Source organism: Eumetopias jubatus, unplaced genomic scaffold (genome assembly GCF_037043125.1).
Source record: "Eumetopias jubatus isolate StellerSeaLion01/CBP00866 unplaced genomic scaffold, mEumJub1_p1.0 scaffold_8, whole genome shotgun sequence".
In the NCBI taxonomy this organism is placed as follows: domain Eukaryota; kingdom Metazoa; phylum Chordata; class Mammalia; order Carnivora; family Otariidae; genus Eumetopias; species Eumetopias jubatus.
In genome coordinates this window covers 140,677,797-140,698,757 of record NW_028274814.1, presented here as the reverse complement: position 1 = coordinate 140,698,757, position 20,961 = coordinate 140,677,797, and the positions used below count along the sequence as shown (strand labels likewise).

The 20,961-nt window shown below is 62.5% G+C and overlaps 1 protein-coding gene across 1 annotated transcript in view; it reads right to left on the bottom strand.

The window, feature by feature from the left end:
* The window catches only part of TAFA5 (TAFA chemokine like family member 5), a 192,125-nt gene that overhangs the window by 73,606 nt on the left and 97,558 nt on the right, over positions 1–20,961 (bottom strand). The window lies entirely within an intron of this gene.

Sequence of the window (20,961 nt, the reverse complement as noted above, 5' to 3'; positions counted from 1 at the left end):
TTAGCACGTGAGATGCACACACAGGCTACTGGATGCGCCCCTCTCTCCTGCTTTCCCATGTGGACATGGCCCCAGCTCCCCACAGTTCGTGGGCACGGGACTGGGGACAGCAGGGTCCTTGGTCTGTCTCTGGGCCAGCACAGAATGCAGAGAAGGGACACGCTGACTTTGCAGGGGACAAGTCAAGCAGTGAAGTGACCTCCCCCTCCCGTCTCCTAAATCACAGTGGGGGCGCCTGTCTGGCCGAGGGCCCATGGGGCCCACATCCCAGCAGACACAGAACCCCGCCTTCCGTAGGACGTTCCTCTGCCTGGAGTACCAGCGTGGCCTCCGCTAAGTGCCGAAAGCTGACTCGGACGATAAAAATGGTGTCAGCTCTGGACGGACGACAGACCAGATGAAATCCGGCCACCTCGCCCCGTGGGAGACAGGAGGTCGTCCCTCACTCTGCCATGCAGCACCGGTCCATCCCCGGGCCGGGACACTGGCTGCCCCCTGACCACGCAGCCACGGCCTCTCCCTGCATGTCCACTCCGGAGAACCACCAGAGGTCCCACTGACTCACGGCCTCGCACATCCATTCCCTCAGCAGATAGTAAGCACCTACTGCATGCTGTCTGTGATGTTGGACCCTGGAACCCAGATGCGAGCAAAGCAGATGGCACGGTGCCCCGAGGGGCTCCCCCCAGCTGAGAGCACAACCTCATACAGATGCCCGGATGCAGGGGTCCCAGCCCGCCTGTCTGTCACATGGGGGCCAGCAGGGAGACGGGACAGTGCGGGGTGGGGTGGGTTGCCCCTCAGAACAAGGGAATAATGAGGAAATGATGCCCAGCCATGGGGCCCGAGGGGCAGGTGGGGAGAGGGGCCGCTCCCTCCTTGCCGAGGGCGAACAGGCAGCACCCTGAGGCTCCCGGGTGGTGTTTCTGAGCCCTGGTGTCCTTCCTCGTCCATGCTACTGCTGTCACTGGGGGCCCCTCGCCCAGGCAGGCCCCTGGGTCCTCCAAGCAGCTCACTGCACAAGACGACCCTGCTTTTCTCTCACCTGTGTCACCTGGAGGTCTCCAGCCCAGCCAGGAGCTGGGTCCAAAGCAGGGGTCACCCAAGTCGGCAGGACGAAGCACGAGGAGTAGCCACCCACTCCATCCAGCTAGGAGCTGCCCAGGCCACACTCGACCCCTGGGGGTGCTGCGTCTGGGTGAGAGCCAAAAGTCACGGGGGCATTGGTGGTGGGCACCGGGCACACTCAGCCCTGGGCTCCACATGGGCTGCGTGCAGTGACCAGAGCCTGCCGTGAATCAACGGGGTTTCCTGGGGGCACGGCACAGGAGGCCATTGGGGGTCTCCTGGGCACCTCCTCCCCAGACGCTGGGACCCCCTCCCCGTGCGGAGCAAAACCCTACTGGGGGCACTGCCCCAGCGCCACCTCCCTGGAAGGTTTCGGCTGCACATTTGGACTTCCATCAGCTAATTACACAAAAAATTACATACTGCACAGAGAATGAAGTAAAAATAAACAGGGTAAGTAGACAAATGCAACAGAAGGAAAAATGTTGGGATGGAGAGAACAGTTCTCTTGTGACAACAGTGGATAAAGCCTCGAAGACGTGATCACGGGGAACCACGCTGAGCACCTGAGCTGGTCCGCAGGCCATGAAAAAGACGCTGGGACTCACAGGCCGTCCGACGCTGTGATTTGCAGCTGGGAGGCCTCTGTCCCTCTGTCCTGGCCGCTCTTTTAAGCTCTGCCGGTGGACATGGAGCTGTTCCTCACTGCCGCCCAGCCTGACTCCAGACCCCTTTGGCTATGTCAGTGGGCAGCAGAGACCTGTCTCCTACTTTCCTGGATACCGCGAGCCCCAGTTGCTAATAAAGTAGACAACCAGCCATGCGACTCCCCACCGAAGGCCAGTGTTTCGGCACCAGCCCCCAAGCTGTGAGAGAAGCCTGCCCGGGCACATGGAGGCTCCTGAACCTAGGTCCCCACGTCTATGGGGATGGCCGGGAGGGGCCGCAGCGTGGGGACTGGCAGGGTCTGGACGACCTAGAGCACCCCTCACCCAGGCAGGGTGTAACCAGGAGCCGTCAGCCTGGCACCATCACCCCCAGGGGCCACAATGTTGGGCCATACCCTACGGAGCAGGGGTGCTGGGGTTTGGAATGACAAGGCCGCCAAAGGCCCCCCACATGCTCCATGTGTGCATCCACACTGAGATGAGACCCAAAGCAGGTGCCTGAGACGGCAGGTCAGAGTCCTGGGGCAGCCGTGGGAGGAACCACAGACACTTCGCTCTCCCACCTTGGGAGTGTCCCCCACTGCGGTGCTTACTGAGCTAAACGGCTCGGGTTGCTAAGGGAGCCTTGCCTGTGAAGGCGTGCGGGTGTGCGGGGTCTCTGCAGGGCCAGGCTGGGGACAGACATGCTCACGCCCGCAGCCTGCCTCAGGGCCCTGCTGGTGGCCGAGCCACAGCCCCGACTGTCCCCCGGAGCCCAGGACAGCAATGGTCAGGGACGCATCGACAGTGCTGGGGATGGGTCTGGGAGCCACCGGCCAGGACATCAGGAGCCCTGCAGGCAGTTCTGTCAGATCAGGGCCCTGGAGGGCGTGTGCCAGCAGAGAGAGGACCAGGACTGAGGCCGCGCCCAGAAGCCGTGTCCCAGCTCCATCACCGGTGACCACAGCCACCGCGGAACCCCAGGCCTCTGCTTCACAGGCCGTGGGCTGGAGCCCAGCCGGGCACTGCACCTGCCCCCAGGGGAAGGGGCTGGGGACACCCACCTTGGCCCCACAGGAAAGAGCCCGGTGTCGGCCCCCTCATTGTGATGGTCCGTTGAGGCGCCGGCTCTGGGCTGGCCTGGCCTCAGGTGCTGCCCCAAGACCGCAGCAACTCCCTACAAGCTGAGCACCCTTTGCTCCCCTCTCCCTACAGACTTCACAGAAACTGCTCCCTGAGGTTTCATCACCCACCCAGGGCCATGATTTGGGGCCCCGGGACTCGGGAGGGTTGCTGCAGGAAACACCTGTGGATCGGGACTCGCAGGTGTGTGCTCGGACCCTGGGGGCCTCCTCGGTGTCCAGGGCCCTGGGCCGGTGTGGAAGGGAGCCTCCCCGCCAGAGCTGGAGTCCATGTGAGTACATCCCGGCTTGTCAACTCTCACGTGCACCCCGAGGCAGCCCAGGCTGGGGGCAGGACACCGGCCCCCCAAGAGTTCCAGCATGGTCCCCAAAGGAGGCCTGCCACCACCCAGACCCGAGCCCAGTCACTGGAAGGACCACGAGTGTGTCCTAAAAGCAAGTTGTGCCAAACTCTTTCTCAGGTTCACCGCGCTATTCTACGTAAAATCGTTTTAAATTGAGATTTACGGTTGAAGGCCTTGTAACCCGCTGGTCCAGTGACTGAAGCCCCTTCCTTCTGTGGGAGTCCGGAATCCCAGGCCCCGAGGTCCAGCCTGACCTGGTCCTGCTGCAGGGCGTCTGCCAGGTGCGGCCACACCAATGACAGTGACCGACTGCTGGGAGCCCCAGTGGGGACCAAAGCTCTCCATCAGCCCGGGGGGGAAGCAGGGGCCCTCGCTCGTCAGGAGGGGCTCGCTGGCCTGGAGAGGGCCTCAGACAGCTGTCCTTAAGCTGTCCCCAGCCCTTGGAGGGACACGAGCCAAGGGACTGGAGCCGGAGACTCGGGTCAGGAGCAGAGCGGCCAGCACCCAATCCCACCTCCTGGCATTCTGTGCTGCTGCCTCGCCCCGCGCTGGCGTCCTGAACGTCATGGACACGGGGGATGCAGCCGCCACACTCTGAGCTCGACGCTGACACTCCTGGAGTCGGCCCTGGGCTGGCCCCCACTGGGCTGGATCCCGGCCACAGGGCAAACCCTCCCTCCCGACAGGCCCGGGACAGAAACAGAAGGACCAGTGGGGACAGGAAAGATCTCCAGTCCCGGGGACCCGGTGGTGACAGGAACACGGCAGCCCAGGCGGAACCTGCACGGGGCAACATGGGGCTCAAGGCCAAGACCCGAAGATGCTGGGCGCCCCCGATCTGTGAGTCGGGCGGGTCTGTGTCAAGTAAGGGCGTGGAGACACCAATAAGCAGCACATCACAGTGGGTCACAGCGGGTCCTGGCGGGTCACGGTGGGTCACAGGGACAAACCAGAGAGCGTGGAATGCCCAGCACCTCGGGGTCGTGCTGTCTGGCGCTGCCCACCATGGTGCGAGTTTCAACACGGGACACGGGTACCCATGAACCATGTTCCCAAGATGCTGACAGGCCTACAGCTGCCGCGGCAGTGGGGCACCACGTACCCAGGCACCCTGGTCAGGCATCCTTGGGGCCCACGTCCCCAAATGTGCGAATCTGTGCTTGGCTCCAAGCGCTAGTCAACGAGAAGACATTAGCAAAACCATGAGGAGAGGTGATTAAAGAAACCCCTGGTGGTCGAGGGTAGCACAACCCCCGCGCCCAACGGCAGGCCGTGCATGTGGCCTGGGTGGCAGGTCGGGGCCGAGCTCGCCCTCTACCCATGCTTTAGGGGTACAGAGGCTTCGTCACATGTCACAGCGGCGCTACATAAGGGCAGTGCTCAGGGAGGGCGAGGCCACGCTGCGGTAAAGGAGGTGGAGGGGCTCTTTCATCCTAACTCTGACTCACAGCCGCGGACGGGATCTCTAATGTCGCTGTTTTCATCAGGGCGAGACCCGCAGCAGGATGGCCTGAGGCCAGGGGACGGGGCTTTAAGGCAGCAGCGGGAGGGGAGGCCTGGCAGGAGCTGCTCCGCGTCTGGGAGACACGCAGGTGCACGCACGCCCTGCACATGTCCGAGGGCCCCGCCTCGCCCAGCACAGCCCCTTGGAGCTCCTGCCTCCGTCACCTGGGAAGGCCGTTGAGGCAGGTGGAGGAGAGAATGTGTGGACGGGGACCACCCAAATCCGCTGGGAACTCTGCAAACAGATCCGCAGGACAATGACCTTTCCTCCCCTCCCCCAGCAGCCCCCAACGTGCACCTTCCGCCCAACATGGACAGAAGGACCCCCAAGTGGACAACTGGCTTGACTCACAACACGGGTGGGCTGACCACGAAGACGCCACAGCGTCCTTTCCTGCCTCCCGTGGAGGACCGTGTGGATGGCCGCTCGGCCACGGCTGCAGCCGGAGCCCACGCTGGTGCTGTCTCCAAACTGCAGACTCTGGCGGGAGCGCCAGGGGTGCGGCCCCACGGGGCAGGAGGCAGCGGAGGACAGAGCCCTGGGAGTCCCTGCCCCACACCCACCTCTCTCATTACAGAAGAGACGTGCTCCCGATTCATGCCGTGAAGGACCTGGAGGGGACCCGCACAGACATGTGATTTTATCCCGATCATGGAGACAGTCAGTAAGGGGATTAAAATATACAGAAAAAACTACACAATCTGACGGAGTATTACAGCCTCAGGATCTGAGCTACAGGAGGCCCCTCTACCCGCGTGTGTCCCCACGTGAGACCCGTCTCTGTGGGGGGAACATGCTCCTGCCCCGCCGCAGCGTGGGAAGGCCCTCCGTGGGTCACCTGCCCACATTCCTCCGCCTCCTCCCTCACGGGGACCGGTCACCGGCTGGCCTCAGGGGAGGATGGGGAGGGCGGTCCAGGGGACGTTACGTGACCTCTGTCACGGTGCGCCGTGGTGACTGTCCTCTTCGACTACTCATGCTTGCTGTCCATCGCCTACCGCACCTGGCCCACGGCTTCATGTGGGGCCTGGTCCTCCCCATGGCTTCAGGCACCCACTGGGGTCCTGGGGCGTGTCCCCTGCAGGGAAGGGGGCTGTTGCACACTAAGATCCCTGGCCTCAGTTTCTCTATCGCAGTTCGACCCAGTGGAGCCAGCTAAGTGCATGAGGCGGACAACCAAGCACAACCCCTTGGTTCAGGGATAGCCTGCGTGATGTGCAGGAGGGGAGACCAAGAGAGTGAGGGAAATCGGGACCTTACAGAAGCGCCTCCTCCAGCCAACCGGTGCAGAGTGGCAGACGGCGTGCGGGGCGTCCCGACCCGGGCTGAGGCCGGCGTGAGCAGACCGCGTGACTGGCCCCCATGATGCATGTGCACAAATGACAGAATGACTGTCCCCACAGGAACCAGGGTCTCCGGGGACCCAGAGCCAGCCCAGCCAGCCCAAAGGCCCCTCAGTGTGTGCGGGGTCCCTGGGGAGCACCGTGAGAGCAGGTGGGGGCCACAGACCAGAGCCCCCGTCCCCACACGGCGTGAGCTCGAGGCCGAGACGCCGACACCTGTGCACACACACTGCAGTGTAGATACACACGTGTAACACAGATGTTCACACATGCATGTGTACACAGGGCTTCCCCCCAACAGTGGACATCAATACTCCCTCCCACTCAGCAGCTGGGAAGCAAGTCCGTTCCCACTGTCCACAGAGCCACTGGCCACCCCACGTGCCTGAGGCTCGGGAGTCCCTCAACGGCCCTGCTGGCTTTCCAACTCCACCTCCCGAGACGGCCACCTGCCCAGCCAGCCCCTGAGACGCTCCCGTGACCACCCTCGGCTGTGCGCCACCGTCCTCCAAGCAGACAGCTCCCCCGTCTCTGCAAAGGGGTGGGGGGTGCAGCCCTCCGGCAGGGAAGCCTCCAGCACGGCCTGCGCTCCCGGAGATGCCCCCTGAATCGGTCCAGCGGGGAGTCAGAGGGCCCTCAACCCCGCCTGGCCCTTGGGTCCCCACCGTTGAACTCCCAGCTGGTCCCCGGGCTCGGCGAGCCCAGAAGTGGGAGGGGAAGCAGGAATGTGCGTGACCCCGGGAGGCCAGGTTCCCGGTGGTTCCCAGGACGCGGGGGCGGCCTGGCCCGCGTGTGCTGGCTCCTTCCTGGTTCTAGTGCAGTGTCCCACGGTCCACAGTGACCCTGCCCTGGCTCTACCTTGCAGGCAAGCTCAAGGGCAGGGGCCTGAACTTGGGATAAAGGTGGCAGGGCCAATCTGCGTGGGTGGGCGGTCCTGAAGCTGCTCACAGCCAGACAGCTGCTTCCTTCCCCATCCCGAAGGGCGCCCTTGGCTCACCCTGCTCTGCAGTACAGCCCCGCGTGCCCTGGCTGTCCCCACTAACCCAGCTCCGGAATACAACTACGGCTTCTTCCAGCAAAGTCAACCATCTCACGAAAACCTCCCAGACCGGGTCGACCTTGTCCCGGCTCCTGTTCTGCTGCCCTTTCTCTCCCACGGCCGCCCACCCGAGCCACGTCCCCTGCCCCAGCCCGGAAGCCAGGTGGGCTGTGCCAAGAGGGGCAGACGGCAGCCCCTCCCACGGCAGGGCACACCCTTCCAGAAACCAGCCGGCTTACCGCCAATGCGAAGAGCCCCCAGCCCGCTGCCCGGCCTGTCCCTCAACCACCTGCGAGCTTGGAAACGTGAGAGGTTCCGTGCCCAGGAGCAGGGGGGCTGTGCCAGGAGGGAGGGACGAGCCCCCTCCCCGCACACCAGCTCCGAGCAGAGCCTCAGCTCGAAGGCGCCGGTGACGGCAGGCCCTTCCAGGTGCTGCTCAGGCCGGGCTCTCTGCGCGCTGGGCTCTGGAAACTGGGGAGGAGCGGGTGCAGGGGCCATCATAAAGAGCGGGGGAATAATAGCTGTGATTACCGCAATGAGGCAAGCTTTTCAGGGCCTCCAGAGCCAAGATCAAAGCCTCTGTAGGTAAGTTCCCTCCGCTGGCTCCACAGCGAGCCTTAAATCCCGATCCCGGCAGCACCGCCCCCACCCGAGCCCCTCCCTGCTCCCCCAGCCTGGGGCTCACGGGGCCGCAGCGAGACCGGTGGGCAGTCCTGCACCTGCCGACACGGGGGTGGGGGACAGCCAGGCTGGGCGGCGGTGTCAGAGCAAGCAGAAACCACCACGTGGGGTCGGGGGCCTGCCCGTTGTCACCACGGAAGCTGTTGATCCTGCTGAGGACAGGGCGGTGCACAGAGGCGGTCGCTGGTCCAGGAGACACGGGGTTTCGGAGCCAGCTGCCACCTGGGCTGGGCTGGCGGCTTCAAGATGGAAATGCGGGAACCTGCCAGGGGCCCTGATGCGCCCTTCACAGCCAACACCTGGGAAGACAGCCACCCGCCATGGAGAAGCAGCTGTTTCTAGAAGGTTCATGACCCCCAACCTAAGGAGGGGAGGGTCCCGGAAAGGGACAACGCGGGCGGAGTGGTGTGGGTCCTGGGCTCTATGCTGGAGAAAGCTGGGAAGGGGGAGCCAGCTCCCGTATGACCTTGGGGCCCTCCCGCTGCCCAGCATCGCTTGCCTCCCCTGGTTGCTCCCTCACCTGCTTCACCTGCCAGAAAGCACCTGCTCGCCCTTCAGATCCAGACTTGCTCCGCCCCAGTCATGCCCATGGCCCCCCGTCTGAAGGACGTTCGCTGGGGGGAGCCAGGTGACCCCACCTGTCGCCTGCTCTTGCCCTCGCTGGGAGAAGGCATGGGGGCAGCGAGAATGCTGAGGGCCATGCAGCGCTCCGCCTCCCGATGTCAGCAGGCTGGGCTCAGCTCCTCAAGCTCTGAGTTCCAGAGCTCAGCCCAGTAGGCTGTGCAAATCGTGTAAAGGAGGGATGACTGCAGGGCTCAGGATCAAACCTGGCCATGGGGGGTTCCCTCTGCCTCAGTCTGCACCCTCCCCAGTTCCCTGACCTGTCTGCTCATCAGCACAGAGCCAGGCAGAGTCTCGCCCCTTCACCCAATGCTCTGTGCTCAGGAATGCCACAGCTCAGGGTCTGGGGGCCTTCAGACCCACAGGGGGCCACTGGCGTTCACCGTGGGCCTGAAGACCAGCACCCCCACCCTCCAGAGCCAATGCAGGCCTCCAGGGACCCCCTCGGACTTCATCCCTGCCAGGGACATCCTCCCTGAGGCCGTGTCCTCTCCGCAGTGATGACAGGGCATAGCCACTTAGCACGGCTGCCAACCCCACACTGGCCAGGAAGCCAGGACAGAGCCCCCAGCAGCGGGTACCCAGGCCCCTGTGACCAGGAGCACTTGCCCAGCATGAGGGTCAGTGCTCCAGAGCAAGAATGACTCAGGCCACAGCTGCGCACAGAACTCAGGGAAAACCCCACCTGCCCGCCCCGTGTCACAGCCCGGAGAGCAGGTGGCAGCCTCGGTCTCCCCATCTGTAAAATGAGCCGGTGGGACAAGCCCACATCCTCCCCCTCCAGACTGGGCCACCACCATGGAGACCAGACGCCGTGCGGAGGGGGCAGCAGATGGTGGAGGGAAAGCCCCCTCTGCGGCGACCCGGTGGGTGGGGGGCGGCGGGCGAGAAGGCGGGCTGACAGCACACAAGGTAGCTGCAGACAAGCCTCATGCGGACGCGGAACCCAGCCTGAGGGAGGCCCACATCCCAGACCCTGGAGCCTGTGACTCAGGGGCCTCCCCCACAGAAGGGGGGTGTCACCTGCAGGGCACAGATGTGAACAAGCTCGGGATCTTGTGTGTGGATCATCTGGTGGCCCGGGTCACCTCGGAGTCCCTCGGAGCACAGACCCTCCCCAGAATGTTCCTGCAAGAGGGAGACACAGGGAGATCTAACCGCAGCGAGAAGACCGGGTGACACAGGACACAGAGGTCGGAGGGACAGGTGCCCTCGGGGACGGAGCAAGGGCCACACGCCGAACTGTTCGGGCAAAGACAAGGAGCAGGTTCTCCCGGGCAGCTCCGGGGTAGCACAGGCCTGCCCACGCTCAGACTGGGGTGCAGTGAGCCCCCTGTTGGACCTGCGACCCACCCAGCTGTGAGGGAACAGGTTTGCGTGGCTTGAAACCATGAGGTCTACGGGGGTCTCCGACTCGGCCACGGCAAACCTGCCCGGGGTGTGTGGTCACCACGAGGGCACGGACCTGGCCTGCAGGGGCTGCTGGACACAGGCCACCGTGGGCGAGGCTGGCTGACTCAGGGCAGAAGGGCCTCAAAGGTACAGGCCGGGGAAGGGCAGAGGGTAGGGGTGTGGGGAGGACCACGTGGGGGGTCCTGGGCCGGGCACGAAGGGCTGCTGAAGGACGGGGTGCAACCCGGAGTGCCTCCCAGCCTGGCACACAGCATGGAGCAGGTCTCCGCTGGTTCTCTTGCTGAGCCTGCCCCTGACGCTGGGGCTGCCTGCACAGACCAGGGCGGGCCACACCCGGAGGGAGGCTGAAGCTCACAGCAAACACCTGTGCTCCGGTCACCTGACCCTGCCGGCGGGAGATGACCTCTAAGTACATACAGCGGGGCCCTGGGCTCAGAAGATTCAGATTCTGGGTGATAATAATAATTATCGCTGAAAATATCGTTTGAACACGATGCACAGTCCCAGGCCCCACGCCGAGCAGGATGTTGGCTGGTCCCTGCAACCCCCACAGCTCCTGCAAGGCAAAACGTGTGTCTGCATCTCAGAGAGGACTCAGGCTCAGGTTCCCCCGGCCACCCAGGGCTGGGGGTGTGGCCGAGAGCCTACATTCCCACCTCGGAGCATCAGCCACCACCCAGGCTCTGCTGTCCTTGGAGACTTCATTACAGACTCTAAACCCTGTGACATGTCAGGCACTTCAGAAAACCCTGAAGGGGTGAGACTTTAAGCAGAAAGGGGCTCAGCTCAGGCCAAAGGGACAGTGACCCAGGTCTCTGCTCCGGAGCCCAAGCTCTCTGCTCTGTTAGGACCTCGGCCCGGAGAGGCCTCTCAGGACTCGGTAATGGAGCTGTGGGGGGCCCTGACCTAAAATGCTCAACAAGGACACGGACCGAGAGTGTCATATACCGGGGTCAGCAGCAGCCCCTGCCACGGTAGCCTCACGTTGCCTGTCCCCCGTCCCCGGCCTGGCCTGCCCAAAGGCCAGGACCCCAGAGGTCATCAGGGGCTCCCCAGCTGGTCCCCAGGCCTCGTCCATGGCAGCTGGGCTCTCCCTGCCCTTTGGAAACAGCCGAGGCTCCCAGAGCCCCCGATTCGACCTCTGACCTGGCCCAGCAGGTACTCCCTGGGTGGGGGAGGGGCATGGAAGGGGGACTGAGCACAGACCCTCCCCAGAATGTTCCTGAAGGACAGCTCATGACTCCAGGTTGCATTCCAGAGGCTCCCTCCGCCTCTCTGACCCCACGTCTCCCACCCCAGGAACAAGCGCCTGGCCGGCTTGCCCCAGCTGGCGGCCCCAGGCGCCCAATTACGTTGACAAGGGAGCATGGTTTCGGGGCTCCCTTCGGCGGGTCCTCCTCAGGCCTGGGTGCTGGTGTCGGGCAGAAACACAGAAGGAGCCCAGAGTCCAGGCCCAGCGGACGGCATTTCTGCTTCCTTCCTTCCCCGGTGCTGGATTCATCTGGCAGTGGTTCAGGGCCCGGGATCTCCGGATGGCCCCACGGCCCTGCCCCTCTGCTAATATGCAGGCATTTTACAGGACACGGTAAGGGAGGCGCGGACGCTTTTATTGTTCTCCTTGAGGCAGCGAACGTTGCCCTGAGACGTCCATTATCGAGCACCTCACCGCTGTCCAGCTGGCTCCCAGTCAATTATCCCCGGTAATGTGCCTACTAATGAGGCGTCGCCCCGCCTGGCAGGTCTGCACCGCGGCCCCAGGGCCCGTCCCGAGCCGGGCTGGATCGGGCTGGCACAACAACATCGTAAACACTGGCTAATTACGCCGCAGTTTATGACTTCACAAAGGTCAATAAAGGCACGCCGGCGTCGCTCTCCAGAGCGGAGCATCTGGGGGCCGGCTGGGGACTGCAGCAGAGCCCGGACCAGCCTTCAAGCAGACGCACCAGGAAAACAGGACTGGTCCTCAGTGACAGGCTCCCGGCAGCCCCCCCTTCTCCGCCAGAGCCCATAGCCCTCCGTGACGCCCTGTGCCAGTCAGAGCCAAGGCCTGGACGTGGCACGGAGCCAGAAGGGAGGCCAGCCCTCCCTCAGCTAGACAGAGCCCAGCCCCGTTCCGTGAGCTGAGCCCCTCTTAGAGCATCTGGGCACTGCTCTGCTAGCTCCTCCCGGCTCCTGCCCTCAGCCTCTGCACCCCACCTACTCCCAGGCAAGGGGCCCTCCGCCCAAGTGGGTCTGGCTTCTCCTGGCCCGGCTGCCTCTGTGGCAGACAGGATGAGCTCGGGATCCCCCGGCTCCTGGATCCCAGAGGAGCCACCAGGGTCACGGCGGGGGACTCCTGGACGAGGGGGCTCCGCGTCCACCTGTGGAGCATGGAGGTCACGACCATTACCCCGGGGACACTCCCAGCCCGTGACAGGTCCTCACTCCTGTTACCCAGTGTCGCTGTTGGCAGCCACCCTGCTGATGACCAGAAGTGCCCCTGCCTGGCGGATAGGCCAGGCTCCCTGGGCCATGGGGTCTCCCACACAGCTGTCTGCCCTCGGCCGCAGGAGGCTGTGAGCCAGGCCCTGTCCTGGGGGCACTACGGACGGACGGTCAAGCAGCTCGTTCTCGGGGCTGGGTTGTCCTCCGCCGCTTGGAGTGTTCAGGCTGTGAAGACCACACCTGTCTGCAGAGCTTGCCGGATGCCTGCCCCCGGGCCAGCACCTCCCCTGGCTGAGAACCCGCCAAACCCTGACACCAGCACCTGAAAACCATTTCCGGCTTCAATCTGAAATGGCTTCATTTGTCCTTCAGATCATTTCTGTGTCCTGGGGACATGGAGATGAAGTGGATTCACCGCAAACAGCAGCAGCAAAGCCAGGGCCTAGGGGGGCTGGAGGGGGCCGGAGGGGGCTGGGCAGGGTGCAGAGGGACCAGGCCCCGAGCTGGGAGGGGGTGGGAGGGGGTGGGAGGGGGTGGGGCCCGAGGTGGGAGGGGGCGGGAGGGGGAGGGGCGGGGTGCAGAGGGACCAGGCCCCTAGCTGGGAGGGGATGGGAGGGGGTGGGAGGGGGTGGGGCCCGAGCTGGGAGGGGGCGGGAGGGGGAGGGGCGGGGTGCAGAGGGACCAGGCCCCTAGCTGGGAGGGGATGGGAGGGGGTGGGAGGGGGTGGGGCCCGAGCTGGGAGGGGGCGGGAGGGGGAGGGGCGGGGTGCAGAGGGACCAGGCCCCTAGCTGGGAGGGGATGGGAGGGGGTGGGAGGGGGTGGGAGGGGGTGGGGCCCGAGCTGGGAGGGGGCGGGAGGGGGAGGGGCGGGGTGCAGAGGGACCAGGCCCCAGCTGCTCCACATGCTGTGACCCTCAGAGAGGGGGTCCTGGGTTATCCAGGCTATCAGTCTGTCAGTCCTGAGCCGGAAGGTGACACCCAGGGAGGGCAGGGCGCTTGCCTGCAGCTCGCATGTGTTCTGCAAGGCTCTCCCTTCCTGCTCTGCTATCTTTCAGGATGTGCAGGAAATGAACTGAGAAGGGTTAAAGTCATGTTGAAGAAACCATGATTTCCACTCATGAGCCAACTGAAAGGCCTGGACACCCCGGGAGTGCTGGGGTCCTCAGGTGGGACTGGAGCAAGTAGGGGAGCCCCCCATCATCCGGGAAGGAGGGAGAGGCCTGGAGGGGGCTGAGACGGCCCCTGCACGCCACTGCTGAAGGGGGTCCCACCGTGAGGGGAGCCGGCCTGGGGCCCAGAGAACCCACACTCCTCACTCCCAAGGGCGTTTCCTCCTCCGGGGGGGCCTGCAGGCCCGATGTCCCTCCCCAGGTCTCCTTGCTCTCGGGGGAGGGGGCCCCTCGATGTGCCTGGGCCCCTGGAGGATGCTGCTCAGTTGCACCAGGCTCTCAGCCCACGCAGGGCAGAGCCCTCTGCTCCTCCAAACGCCCCCCTCAGCCCTGTGACAGCACATACAGGGTTGTTCGTGAGGCGTCCCTGACCTTTCCTGGAGGTCGTGACCATGGGAGGGCGTTTTCGGCAGTGGCTGTTTGTTGTAGAAAGAAGCACTCTTTGAGGAACCAGAAATGCTAACCTGGCCAGTCTCTCCCTGCCTTGGGCACCAGGAGGATGGAAGGTAGCTGCAGGGACAGCTGCTTGCCCTCCGCGAAATCATGCTGGGGTGGGATGCTCTGGGTCCACTGGCCCAGTCTCTGCACCAGGCAGCCTGGGGTATTTGTTTCAGAGAGGACACGGGGGCAGTGCCTCTGGTTCGTGCAACTTGGACAGGGCACCTGGGGACAAGCCTCCCTGGCACATCAGCAAGAGGCCCGTGGAGGCTTCGCATGGCTGCAGAAGGACCAGGCACTGCCCTGCCCTCCCTGGCCGACCTGACTAAGACCCATGCTGGAGGCACCTGGAGGGAGGCAGGTGCAGGGATGGGGGTTGTGTGCAAGAAGCCGTCAGCCGGGCCCAGGAGCAAGACGCATGGAGGGAGGGGACAGGGTTCCAGGGGCAGGAGGGCCTGCAGTGGGGAGGAGCTCCACGGACACCCCAGCAGCCTAGGATCCAGCGGAGCAGAGCCCATCCCTGAGTGGGCACAGAAGCAGAACATGCGGATGTGTTCTGACAAATGGCCCCTTGCCCTCCTTCTGGCTGGATGTCCCCTACCACACTGACCCCTCCAGCCCCTGCAGGCCAGACCAAGCCAAGTGGCAACACTTCCTGCCCCCGCTTGGGTGGAGGCCCCCACCCTCCCTGAGCCTCCACCCCTGCCCGGGCAGCAGGGGTAACAAGGCTAAGACCCGTCAGTGGGCAGCCTTTCCACCCTGTGTCCAGGTGCCTCCCACCTGCAGAGTCTTCCACCAACCCCAGTGAGGCAGAGGAGGCCTTGGGAATGAGACTACCCAGTGGGCAGTTGTCCTAATGATCAAGGGGACGCCCCCAGCAGCACCACTGGCACACGCAAGGCTGCAGGTGTGTGCCTCCCCTGGCCTGTACCATGGGCCTGTGGATGGGGCACACGTCACCATTCCCGGGGCACGTGGAAGGCACCATCCGCCCAGGACGGCCAGCTCCCCAGAGCGTGCTGGCCGCAGGGACGGGTGATGGAGAAGCTCCCTTGCCGTGGTGGTAACCATCCTGTGTTGGGAGGACCCACCCTCAGGATGCCCAGGATGGTTCAGAAAGGACGGATCGTTCGTAACCAGGTGTGGCCTCTCTCGTGGGCTCTCTTTACGCAGCACGGGTGGTGCCCAGGCCAAGTTGCTGATTGGAAAACCACGTTTCCCGGCCTTGGCGTGCATCCTCTGGACCACAGGAAGCCACGGGATCTGAAGGCCAGTTACCTAGGAGGGTGGCTGGTGTGTTCCACGCTGAGGGGGCCCACCACAAGCCTTAGGGCGGCGACGGATTGCACACTGAGCCAGCTGGTCTCTGACAAAGCCGCAAAGGCAATTGCGTGGAGGAAAGATTGCTCTCCAGCAGAAGATGCTGGAATAATTGGCAGTCTGATAGGCAAAAAGTGAATCTGGGCTCAGACCTTACAGTGTTCACAAAAATTAACTCAAAATGGGGATCTAAATAAAAAACGCAATGATATCAAACTTACAGAAGAAAACGTAGGGGAAAATCTATGTGACCCTCAGTTTGGTAACGAGCTATTAAATAAAGCACCGAAAACATGATCCACGAATGAAGGAAAGCAATAACTGCGCTCTACTAATGTTAAATACTTCTGTTTTCTGAAGGCGCCGTTGAGAGCATGGAAGGGAGAAAATTCTTGCAAACCACACACATCTGACGAAGGGCTCGCGTCCAGAAGGTGCATGAACCCTTACAACTCAACCATAAGAGAATAAACAACCCAATGAAACAATGGGCACAGGATCTGAACAGACAGCTCCCCCCCAGAACGACAAGCACATGAAGATATATGCAACAGTGTTTGTCATCAGAGTTTCAAATGGAAGCAAGGAGATATAGCCAGGCGCCCAGCCGAATGGCTAAGGCAGTAACACCCACGGGAGCGCGTGCACAGAGCACAGGGCAGCCCTCGCTCACCGCGGGGGGGACAAGCACCTGCGGCGCTCACTCTGGAGGACGCTCGGGCAGGCTCTCAGCAACTTCCTGCGCAATCACGCGATCGTGACCCGGCAACCGGGCTATTTACCCTCATCGACGTTCACACTTGCGTCCTCATGGCATGCTGCCTGTGAATGTTCATGGCACCTTTTTACTCACTCTCGCCAAAACCTGGAAGCAACCCAGAGAACCTTCTGCAGACGACTGGATAAACAAAGTGGGGAGCTTCCTGGCAATGGGACGCTGCTCGGGTGGCACCCAGGCCAAGTTGCTGATCGGAAAACCACGTTTCCCAGCCTTGGCATGCAAGAGAAATGGGACATCCAGCCACAGAAAGACACAGAAGAACCTTAAACACACATCACTCAGCAAAAGAAGCCAGTCTGGAAAGGCTACATGCTACAGGATCCCAACTCTACGATATTCTGGAAAAAACAAACGATAGAGAAAATAATGCAGTGGCTGCTGGTTTGCGAGGAAGGAAGGAGGGAGGGGGAGGCGAAGCATGGGGACATTTTCATCCGGGGAAACTACTCTGGGTGACCCTTACCGTAATGGCGACGCAGGGCACCGTGCACCTGCCAGAAGCCATGTTACCTCACCCCACAAACAGTGACCCTGAACGCACTGACTTAAAGAACTCGTGTTGGGACCCCAGGACGGGGTTCAGATGCTGTCAGGAGCACCCAGCCATGGGACAGGTGCGTGACCCTGACTGCGGAGGGCGGGGCCACTGAGCCGCCCTACACGGGTGGAGGAACCAGGCAGAAACGCCATCTCTAGCTATTAACGCTGTTTTCCATGGGGCTACAGGTGCACAATTCTGATCCCGCTGAAGGTCTACACTCAGTGGGACAACGGAGCCAGTGAAGGCAGATGGTGGGGTCAGGCTTCTCATGGTTGCGGTTGCAGCGGGATGTTGGATCAGCAGGGGTGGGAGGCTGGAATGATCCACGTGGGGATGGGTTCGTCGGTGTGAAGTTGTGTTTAGCATGCGTGCACGCCCTGTCCTGTCCACAGAGAGGCACCTGCCTTAGCCACCAGGACACCTAACACCCAATGTTGGTCTCGAACACCACCGTCCATAAAGGACCCGGGACTCCTTGGAGAAATGGCTCATTTTAGGACCGGGTAGGAAATACATGGCCTGCAGCATCCTGTGGCACGAAGAAGGAAGTGCTCAACAGACAAAACCATTGGCGGGTGAGGGTGTGTCAAAGGCACATGGGAGTTCCCAGTGGCCAAAGCTAAAATGTTTGAGCAACCTCATGAATGAAGTGGGTCTGACTCAAAACATAAAAATGCTCTCAGTCTGTACTGATGTCCATAAATGAGTCAGGCTGTGATCAAATGGGTAGAAGGAAACAAATCTCCAAAGCTGAAGAATCCCCATTAGTGTCGGCAGAGGGGGCTGCACATCGTATAGTGACTTCATCCAAAGAGAAGAGCGTGGGAGGGGCACAGGGAGACACGTGACCAGGGAGGAGCCTCGGCCACGTTCACAGCACGAGCCCTAATGTGATGGGACGAGAGGGGCACTTCGCCTCTGTGGTCCTCCTTCCCCAGACCCACACCCCAGTTTGACAAGCCTGATAGAGAGCCATTCTGCAGAACACCTGCCCAGCCCCCTCGACACTGCCAAGGTCATCAGACGCAAGGAGAATCTGAGGAACTGCCCCAGCCGGGAGAAGCTCAAGGAGCCGTGAGGACTGGATGTTTTGTGGCGTCCTGGATGGGATCCTGGACCCAAAAAAGGACAGTCAGCAAAAACTATGGACGTCAGTTAACAACGACACAATAAAACTGTTTCTTTGGTTGTAACAAAGGCCCAGACTAGGGTAAATAAGGGAAGTGGGCACTGTGTGTATATAGGGGAACTTTCTGAACTATCTTCCTGACGTTTCTATGGATCTAAAACCTTTTTTAAAACACGAGGTCTGTTAAAATACCTGTGGAGAGCATGAAGGAACACGTGTGCCGAGGAGCCCTGCATGCAGAGCAGGCGGTTGGGGGAGGCCGAGCCAGCCTCTGACGCAGAGACATGGGCAGGGATCGGCCCACGGGACTTCCAAGAAATAGGCGGATCCCTGGCAGCTTGAGGTCAGACTCGGCTTGGCAGTAAAGGACCTACTCCCTCCCCCTTCCCGCCCCTCGGATCGGGTGTAGGCACTTCGGGTCACAACGTGATGCGCCTCGTGCCAACATGCATGAGCTATACCCCACAGTCACCCAACGGTGACCCTCACCAAAGAGTCAGGTTCATGAAATAGGCCACAAAGAAGCCAGTGGAAATGCGCAAACCCTTTCCTTGTCCGGAGCGCTTCTGCCAAGGTCAAAGGTGACAGCTCTGGAAACACAGCACGTCCCCGGGGCTCGGCTGGCTTTCCCTTGTTCCGTGCTGCGGCGCGGGGAACTCAGAGCTGCCCCGGACCCCCGGAGGCAGGAGGGAAGCAAGGGCGGGAGCGCCGTGCAGGGCCTGGAGGGCTGGTCTGGACAGATGAGTCAGAACCTTCTAGAACCTGGGCCCGGGGCTCAGACCCTGATGTCTGGCTCTCAGGGAAGCCTAGGAGACCTGCCACAGGACAAGATGAAGGCACGGGGCGGGAGGGGAGAAAGATGTTCACAGGCAAGGACAGCCGTGACTGGCATCAGAGGGCGACGGGCGAGGGATGCCCTCTCTCCTGCCATCCCACCCCCGGCTGCCCTGACCTGGGGGTCGCTCTTCTTCTTGTTCTTCTCCTTTTGGGTTGGACTGTCGGCATTTCCGTGAGAAGCCTGAAGCTCCGGGCCCCACAGAAAGCCGGGGCGTGGAGGGCGGCATGGCACCCGTGGCCCGGGCCGGGGGCAGAACGGCTCCTCCCAGCCCTGTGGCCCATCCCCGTGCCACCCCTCGGCTGGATGCTGGACACGCGTCCCTGAGCGCTGAACACTCCGCACCACAAAGGAAGTGTCCGACAGCGTCACCCAAGTCCTCACCCACTGGGGTCCTGCGAGTCCAGGGTCTGCTTCCTTCCCACGCTTCGGGGCACACTCTGCCAGCAAGGGATGGACGGAGCCTCCAACACCACATTCAGCCCCAAAAGGGGAGGGTGCCATGGCTGGATTTCAAAGGGGAAAAAGACTAGAAATTCCTGGCTCTCTCCTAAAACACACCAAGGCCGGCGGCAGATCGCGATTTTGGAAAGCCTAGCAGCCGGTGTGTTTATCTGTCCCATGAACTGCTGCGTTGTTTGGAAGGACTACAAAGGGCAGCAAAGCCGTGGGCTCAGGTCGGGAGGCGAGGCGGAGGGGATGGGCTTGGGGATGCTCTGGGAGCAAGGGGGGGCCAAGGCACCCACTTTGGCCACTGCGCCTTCAGGGACGCCCCCCACGGCCCAGCAGAGCCACAGGGTCCCCGTTGCTCACATTGCCCGGAGACATGGGACGGTCATGAGGCCACGCCCATCAATTAACTTAACACCAAGTCAACCGTCCACGGTCTCTTTACGAGCAAGTAAAGCCTGAGAGCTTCTTCCAGTAAAATATTTACGAGGCCTCTTGTTTCCAAACTGCACGGATGGCCTTTTTCCAATTCCGTCTACCCTGCAAGAGTAAATACAGAAGCATCGGATGCAAGGCCCCACACGGGGAGCACCATGCATGCTCATGGCATCTCCCCACCACGGCGCATTTTGGGCTAGGGAACTGGGTGCCAGGGAAGGCCACTCGGTGCCCACGCCAGCCTGTGGTCAGGGCATGGGGGAGAGAACCCCGGAGCCCCGCTGTGCCCAGTCCTGAGGAGGGCGGGGCTACCCACTCTGGAACAGCCCCTTGCTTCCGAAATTCGAGGGCTTTCTGCTGGCATGTCCTGTTTCCCTGCAGCCCTGAGGTCACACAGCCCAGACTCACCGGGGTCACATCCTGCTCTGACACTTGCCAGCCACCTGGGTCTTCCTGTCTGACATACGACACCCAGGTGTCAGGGCCCTCAGGACGACTGACCGAGGTCCTCACCGACCAAGTGCTCAGGACGGGGTCCCCAGCCCAGCACGCCAGGCGAGGTGCGCTCCATCAACGGGGAGCGGTGTGACCCCAAGTACAGCGTGGATGCGGGGGGCCTCGGGGCGTCTCCCAGAACACCCGGCTCATCGGCCACCGGGACCGGTCAACAGCAGAATGGGGCAGCCCCACCCCCGGGAGCCCGCGAGCGTGACTGAGTCACGTGGAGAGGGGTGATCCTGGAGGCTCAGGCGCCGTGTTTCTGGCTGCATGTCTCTGACCCCTGTACCACCCTGTACATCGCCCACGGTCTCCCCTGACCTCCCTGCCTCCCCCTTCGCAGGACCCTTATGACTGCATTTCAGATGGACCCGGAGAATCTGGGCAAACTCCCCTCTCAAGATCCATAATCTCACGGCACCTGCAAAGTCCCTTTTGCCCAGAAAGGTAATAGGTTCTCAGCTTCGGAGGGTCAGGACATGACGTCCATGGGTTGGGGGGGTGCACTATTCAGCCGATCGCATGCCGGGTCTACACGATGCGTGACCCCAAATGAGCACGGGAACCAAGGCTCCCAGCATAGCTCTCCCTGCTTCTCAGCCAGTGAGCTCCCTGGGACGGAGACAGACCCACAGGTTCCAGTCGAGCCCGGGCATCACCGAAAGTCCTGTCCAAGATGGTGCTCAGGTCCACGCAGGGCCGCGGGGCTGCTCAGGCATGACCTGCATGGAGCCCCCGGGCTGCTGGGCCTTGCAGGCGTCTCTGGGGGTCGAGCTGCCCCCCACCTGGGCTGGCATTCCTGCCGTCCCAGACCAGGGGACAGGGCCACGTCCCACGTCCCACCAGGCATGCCTCCGTGACATCACTCCTGACGCCCACGCCCAGGCATCCTTCACGGTCCTGCCTGCGGATTTCCCTCATGACGCCAAACCCAGCAGGACTCAGCAGCGCTGGAGACAGTCCGACGGCCTGGATGTCCTGGTGAATCAGGACTTACCCAGGTAACGTCAGGATCTTAGAAAAACAGGACATCGGTGTTGGCAGATGAGAATGAATGTCACACCCCCTCCCTTTGGCCTTTCCTCTGCGCTCTGCTGGGTTGCTCCCAAGGACGGGATGCTCCCTGCCCGTGAGAGC